The sequence below is a fragment of the Acomys russatus genome, chromosome 10 (assembly GCF_903995435.1).
Source record: "Acomys russatus chromosome 10, mAcoRus1.1, whole genome shotgun sequence".
Lineage (NCBI taxonomy): Eukaryota > Metazoa > Chordata > Mammalia > Rodentia > Muridae > Acomys > Acomys russatus.
This window is the reverse complement of record NC_067146.1, coordinates 59,446,482-59,454,435: the sequence shown is the minus strand read 5'-3', so window position 1 is coordinate 59,454,435 and position 7,954 is coordinate 59,446,482. Positions and strand designations below refer to the sequence as shown.

At 39.1% G+C, this 7,954-nt stretch overlaps 1 pseudogene; it reads right to left on the bottom strand.

Moving 5' to 3' along the window:
• Window positions 1-911: 911 nt before the first annotated feature.
• On the bottom strand, window positions 912-1,416 carry LOC127194694 (cofilin-1-like; annotated as a pseudogene).
• Window positions 1,417-7,954: the final 6,538 nt, after the last annotated feature.

Here is a 7,954-nt window from a genome sequence, read left to right as displayed (position 1 = left end):
TGGGTACTGGGAATCAAAACCAATGTCTTTTGGATGAGCAACCAGTGCTCTCCAGCCCCATAATTTGTTTGATTCTTAAAAGGCTCAATTTTCACTAAAATATGGCATACTGTTTCTGCTCCTAAGTTAAGAATTCACTAGTTGGGACCTCTGCACCAGCATCGTGCAAAGTGAGGTGAACGTTATTGCACTAACCAAGGACAATACAAGCAGTAGACACCCCTTGGGCCCTGATCCACCCATTATGATGTTCTTCTTGTAGGTTTCTAAGATCCTCTGGGTCCTTCTATGGGCTGGAGAGATAGCTCAGAGGTTAAGAGTACTAACTGCTCCCCCAGAGGTCCTGAGTTCAATTCCCAGCAACCACATGGTAGCTCACAACCATCTACAATGTTTTTTGCTTTTAATTAAAGGTCCCTTAGTGGTCTGCTTCCATGAAAGGCCAAGATCAAGGGAAGAGGGAGGGCAACCAGCTGTGGCGCGGGTGTGTGTGTGTCATTTCCGCATTTCATTTAACTACAGAACTAAACAGACAAGTACAGGGTCACTATTGTGGTTAGAAGTTGGCAGCATGGGATGGGGAGGGATGAGGAGAAGGGGTGTCGTTAAACAAAACAAAACAAAAACAAAACAGCCTCCCCCAAACTGGGTGCCTGGGATGGAACTTGGTCTGCTTCAATCCAAGAAGAATCAGAAGATCAAAAGCAGTTTCAGAAAGCCATAACCATCAGGGATGAAGGGAAGAGGACAATCCAGTGGGTGGGAGAGACATTTGGCAACTGGGGTGAAAGGATTACCCTCCCTCTGCTGGGGTCCCCCTAGCCCTTTCAGGCTGGCAGGAAAGGGGTAGCCTGCAACCACCAAGAGCAGGTCTGGATGCTAGATGCTCCAAGCAGGAGGCTGGATGTGGTTCACAAGGGCGTGCCCTCCAGGGAGATGACAGTAGCACTGCCATCTAGTTTGTCTGCCAGGGTGCAGCAGTCCTTGACCTCCTCGTAGCAGCAGTGTGCTTGTCATTCACGCTCGATTCCTGTCAGCTTCTTCTTGATGGAATCCTTGGAGCTGGCATAGATTGTTTTGCTCTTAAGGGGTGCATTCTCAGGGGCCCAGAAGATGAACACCAGGTCCTCCTTCTTGCTCTCCTTGGTCTTGTAGGCATTGTAGAAAGCATAGCGGCAGTCTCTATCTGGTAGCATCTTGACAAAAAATGCTGTAGGGGTCGTCCACAGTCTGCCCCACATCTCCTACCAGGATCTCCTTGCCCTCCTCCGGGATGATGTTCTTCTTGTCCTCACTCATGCAGAAGAGCAGGGCCTTCTTGTGTTTCTTCACTTCTTCTGGCACGGAGGACTTGTGAACTTTCATGTCATTGAACACCTTGATGACACCCTCAGAGACGGCCACACCAGAGGCCATGTTTCTAGAAACGTAAAGGAGATAGAGAGCTACAGAAGAAATGAGCCTCCATAGCTGCTGCCAGGATCTGACTCACTATTTCTATTTTTGTTGTTGTTGTTGTTGTTGTTTTAAGAAAACCAAAATCCCAGAGTAGTCACTGCAGTTGTTGGTTAGCCATTCCCTCAATTTCTGCTCCATCTTTACCCCTGCACATCTTATAGGCAGGACAATTTGTAGATCGGAAGTTTTGTGCCTGTGTTTTGTGTCCCAGTCTCTCCATTGAAAGTCTTGCCTGGTTACAGGAAATGGTCATTTCAGGTTCCATGTCTTCGATTGCTAGGAGTCTTATGTAAGGTCATCCTCATAGATTCCTGGAAGTTCCACTTGTCCTAGGATTCTAGCTCATTGCAGAGATGCTCCTCATACCCCACCCCTGATTTCAGCTTTTTCTCTCAGTATTCTCTCCCCCTTCCTGCCCAGACTTGATCTCTCCTGCTCCCCACCTCACCCCTCCTCCACCCAGTTCCTTCCCCCATGTCTATTCTATTTCCCCTTCTCAGTGAGATTCAAGCATCCTTCCTTATGCTCTCCTTGTTACTTAGCTTTTGTGGGTCTGTGGATTGTAGCCTGGTTATCCTGTACCTTATGGCTAATATCCATTTATAAGTGAGTACATAGCATGTTTGTCTTTCTGGGTCTGGGTTATCTCATTCAAGATGATATTTTCTAGTTCCATCAATTTCCCTGCATATTTTGTGATGCCATTGGTTTTAATATCTGAGTAGTATTCTATTGTGTAAATGTACCACCATCTCTTTATTCATTCTTCAGTTGAGGGACACCTCGGTTGCTTCCAGATTCTGGCTATTATGAATAAATGCACTATGAACACAGTGGAGCAAGTGTCCTTGTTATATGATGGGCGCATCTTTTGGGAATATGCCCAGGAATGGTATAGCAGGGTCTGCCAGATAAAACTCTACGGAACCATTTATTACTCTTCTCCAGTTACAAGTGGGTTCTTCTGTTGGTGACACTAAGGTCAGCTGGAATTGCCATTAACCTGGGGATAATAGTCAACAGAAACGATGCAATTTTTGTGCTCTGAGGAGTACTGAGAGCTCCAATTGAATGCTATCTCAATACCTCAAAAGCATCTTCAAATAAGTGACCCAGTGTGCTGAATGCAAGTCCTTGCTTAGTAATTACTGACAGAGCTTTGGGCTGAGGAGGAAGTTCAGTGGGACGGAAGCACTTGCTACCAGCAGGCACAGGGTTCTGGGCTCTGGCCAGCACAGTGTGTGCTTATACAAAGTTATATACGGAATGGAAAAGTATGCTTTTTCATAAAAATAAGATGCTCACCTTAGAAATTGAGTGTGAGGCTGCATTAGCAAAAGGAAATATGGCTTAATGTTAACAGAATTAACAGGAGTATAATTCTCTGATTCTCATAAAAGATAAGGAGAGAATAATACTGGTAAAAGTAGTCCTGGAATTAAAAACAGGAGGTCCAAAATTCCTTTAACAGTATAATATAGAAATCATAGAAAGAGATAATTATAAGTAGTGATATGGTAGGTTTGGTGCATTTTAAAAAAATTAATATTTTAATTAGTTTAGGGGAATGTGAGTGGTATTTGAATATACAACAGCAACAGAAGAACATTTTGAGTTACAGGGGTCAAATCCAGTGATTTGAAGAATATTAATATTAGGAGTTTTCTTGAAGTTTGTCATGGTTGTACATTTAGAAAATTGTGATGAGGTGGAAGTTGATGAACTTAATAATAATTGAGACTGAGTAACTTATGGGGGTAGAGAGAGTGGTCTTGAAGGACATGCTATAAGTACCACTGTCATATCAGAGATTGGCTAATAGTTGTTACTGGATGTTTTCACCTATTTATTTTCAAGTGTTTTTGTTGTTATTAAAATGCTGAAGGGAATTAAATGATAAAAATGTGATAGAAAATTATGTAAGGAAGAAACAAAGGAAATGCCGTCTATTCTTTTTGATTTGATGTGATTGTTGAAACATGTTTGAGTAGTGTCAGGGGCTACTTTTCTGAGTCACATCTGCATTTGAAGTTGTATTTTTAATGATCGTAAACTTTTAAAATAATGAATTTTGGTGAACTACACTTGAGTGACTGTTCAGGCAGCAAACTGTCTCCGTCATCTTCTCATTTTGGAAGCTGCTAATCTGCACCCCCTGTATACTCAGGTAATTAATTTTATTCCTTCTGAAGTCACTAATGGAATTGAAGACCAGATAGTTTAGTTTTACAATTAAGCTTAGTTATTTAGGGGTTAAAATGTTTTTAGGCCTAGATAGATGTTTTATGTTGATAATGATGAGATATGATAAGTATTGGATATTGATTTACATTCAGAATTTTAGACTTACTAACGTAGGTGAGATGTTTTCTTCAAGGCTGCCGAATACAAATAGCCAAAAACACTTTGAATGTAACATTTATATAATTCTTGATTGTTTTGTGGTTCTTCTTGCTGTAGATAGTTTATTATATATAAGTGTAATAATATAAATGGATATATAAAAAGTAAAAAAGAAGACAGTACTGTTACTCCTTCCCATCACCAAAGAGTTCGGACAAACCATTAGCAGTGATTCAGGATAAATAATAAGAAGAAAGTAAACTATGTAAATGTTAAATATTGCTTGCATTGGGTCCGAGCACCCACATTATAGACAGAATTTGCTCAAGTGATAAATGAAGGTATGGGTACAGAAGTAGTTTCATCTAAAGCTAGGGGTTATGTTTCTACTTTAAATAGTGATTCACTGTCTATTGAGGATGATTGCTTTCTGGCTTGAGATAAATTTTAATATAAGAGTCATTCAAAAACTAAACTAAATGCTCATCTAATGGAAATATTGCCTATAGCTGAAATAGAGTTTTTATGAAGATTGGTAAAGGCAATCGAAATAAGAATTATTAGACATAAATGTTGATAAAGTAATAAAATACTGTTTATTATTTTCATTGATAGCATTTTTTGTCTTCTGAATTCAATGGATAACAATATCCTTTAACACGTATGAAAGCCATGTTGTTATGGCTGCATGAATGATCAACTCTTTTTGGTTTCCTGGTAAAATAAGGAGCAGGACTTTCTTATTAGATTCACGGTCTAATGTTTTACTTAAACTGTGTTGATAATATGGAAATTATACAATAAATGCAGACGTAGGGATAATTGCTTAATATCTTCTTTCTTGTGAAAAAGATGGGTTATTTTTGCTTACATATGTGCAAATTCTCCACTGTAAAGGTCATAGAGCACTATAATATAGATGTTAAGGTTTATTAGGAGTAAAGTGAAAATGATCAAAAGAATGATGATAAACACCACAAATAGTTCACTAAAGTGAGCAGATAGGTAAATTGTACGATGATATTAGTGGCAAACCATAATCCTTGGTGTGGATCAGTTGTGAATTCATCCATAATTTGAATTAGTGAAGCAAAATAATACTGGTGACATAAGTGCTGTTTGCTACTAAGGCCATAGGCCCGCTGTGATGTGATGTTAATAAGTGTAGGTAACTAACAGATGAACTAACAATTAATAATCTCAGGTCTGTTAGATATAAATGACTAGAGCTCATAAATTTGAACAGGTATGGCCTACTGTTAAAAAGATGGCCTTCAGAATAAGGAAAGATGTGCATTTAAATTTAGACTCTGCCCTTCAGATAGGGAAACTCAGCCCAATCTCTTGCCCACTCTAGACCCTACTTTTCTTACTTAAATGGATTGTTTGCAGGGGGGCCATATAGTTTATACTGTATCGTATAATACTATATAGAATGAAGAGAGCATGATTGTAGTAACTGCGCTGGGACTGAGCATACACTGTGACTGTCCTGAGCAGATGAACATATGGTCATCCTCGTTTAACTGTGCTGCGATGATTACAGAGAGTGCGTGATGATACATGAAGGATGAAACAGGCACTGAGTATTTTCAAGTTGTGTTGTTTGTACTCACTTCCCTCTAGTCTGCTTTTCTGGACCATATGTGGACTGTCACTTAATGTCACTTAAGTACAGTTAGTCACTGTACTTTTCACTGTGATCTCCCAAGTTCTTCTTTGGACAAACATTGTGAATCACTATGGACAGGAAGTGTTGCCATAATCCTTCTCATGGTTCCTTCTCATCACTCTCTTTGGTGTGGCCCAGATAACCTCTATTTGACAAAAATTTTCCCTCTGTGCTTGTGTGAGACAGACTAAAAGAACTCTCAATAGCTGGCTTAAAGACTCAATGCATCAATACACTATTCTGTCTCTGGTGAATGGTTCTGTGGTGTGGTGTTCCAAAGAGATTCTAAGTTAATAGGATTTAGCTCCAGTACCCACTTCTGTGTCTGGCTCAGCTGTGGATTGTGTCTTTTCACTGGGTCACCCTCCCACCGCATTGTCATGTTCTTTACACCTTTCAAGTTCATCTGAATTTTTGACTGACATCCTGTTTCTGGGAGAACTCAAGGAAAGAAAATTAAACATACTGTTATTGTGATTTGGGTAGAAACTAGATTGAGTTTTAGTTGTTTCAAGTAGCCTTAGGTGAAACAAAAAAAAAATGTAGGTAGATGTTTAAAGCTTTCAATGCTTTTGCAAAGACAGTTAAAATCAAGGCTGTAGGTTTCTTGTTTAGTAACTAAATAAAAGCATGTTATGTCTTGAATAGCACTTCTCCAAATTGCAGATCTTTTTGTAAGGTAGTATTCATACCATGCATACCATGATGCACCCACGTAGCAGACATTGGGATGAGAAACAGCGAGAACAAGTTATGACATTACTGAGTATTTTCTCCTTCATTTTTCATGCAGTGAAAGTGCTAACTGAGATAATCACTTGGAAGCAATGTTCCGTGGAGTTCATAGTCACAGTTCATTTTGTATTTTACGTGCAATTGGCAGCAAAAAAATTAATATATAGAAAGTCAAAATACTGCTGCATTGCTCCTACTAACACCATGCTTCTTGTTTTCTTTTCTGGCATGGGCTAACTTTTCGCAAATGTTCTTTATCTACTCAAAGCTCTATGGCACTTACCCTGTTAATTAATTAATTAATTTGCATAAAAATGGGTTAATTTTGCTTCTGTAATATACAAAATCTCTGCTGCAATTGGTGTGTAAAGGGTGTAGATTATTATAATAAATATGTTAAGGTTTGTTAGGAATAAAGTGCAAATAGTTAAGAGAAGTTGTATAAAACTCAGAACTTAATTTATAGATACAATTTCACTAGATATTCCTGGCTGGCCTGAATTAGCTATGTAGACCAGGATGGCCTCAAACTCAGAGATATGTCTGCCTCTGCCTCCAAAGTCTTGGAATTAAAGGCATGAACCACCATGTTGCTAACATGCCAGCCAGTTACTTTACCTCTACTGGAAGTCCAGCAATATTCATGGGGATATGTCCCAACTTCTCTTGGATGCTGTGATAGTTTTAACTTGACAGGTTCTAGAATCTAGAATCACATAGGAGGAAGATCTTTGAGAAAGTCTGTGAGGGATTATCTTAATTATGTAACTGATGTGGGAAGAAGCACTCATGAAAGTTTAGGATTTTGGACTGCATAAGAGTTGAGCTGAGGGACTGGAGAGATGGCTCGGGGGTTAAGAGCACTGGCTGTTCTTCCAAAGGTCCTGAGCTCAATTCCCAGCAACTACATGGTAACTCACAACCATCTATAATGAGATCTGGTGTCCTCTTCTGTCGTGTAAGCACATATGCAGGCAGAACACTGTATACGTAATAACCAAATCTTTTTTTTTTAAAGGTTTATTTATACGTTTTGTATACAATGTTGTGCCTGCATGTACAACTGCATGCCAGAAGAGTGGGTCAGATTCCAGTATAGATGGTTGTGAGCCACCATGGGGTTGGTGGAAATTGAACTCAGGACCTCTGGAATAGCAGTCAGTGCTCTTGACCTCTGAGCCATCTCTCCAGCCCATAACTAAATCTTAAAAAAAAAAAAAAAAAAAAAAAAGAGTTGAGCTGCTTTTTGGGTATGCATACAATGCGACCAGTTGTCTCTAGTAATTTTCACTGTGACTTCTCCACAATAATAGGCTGTCACCTGGAATTGTGAGTTTAAATTGCTTTTGTCAGGATATTTCATAACAGCAGTAGAAATGAAAAGTAAGAAAGATGACTTAGCCAATCTGAGATTCTGGGTTCTTAAGTTTTCTCACTTCTAATGGTCTCAGTAAACCTATTTTGTGTTCCAGCTTCAGTCTTGGTAACTACCTTTCAATGGGACATCTACTGAAGTTAATAGAAGGTACTGTAGTATTTGTCCTAGTCAGAGAAAAGCAACTCTAAGTGTTTTTTACCCATTCTTCCAAACAATAATCCTGTAGCACTTATCTTTTGGAGGCTTCTCTGTGTAATAGAAGGATCAATAGTAATCTTAGCTTATGCCTATGAGGAATAAGAGCTTAGTTGGAGAGCTGGACACATGAACAGGTAATCATTAGAGAATTTGTTTTGGACTGAAAGTCA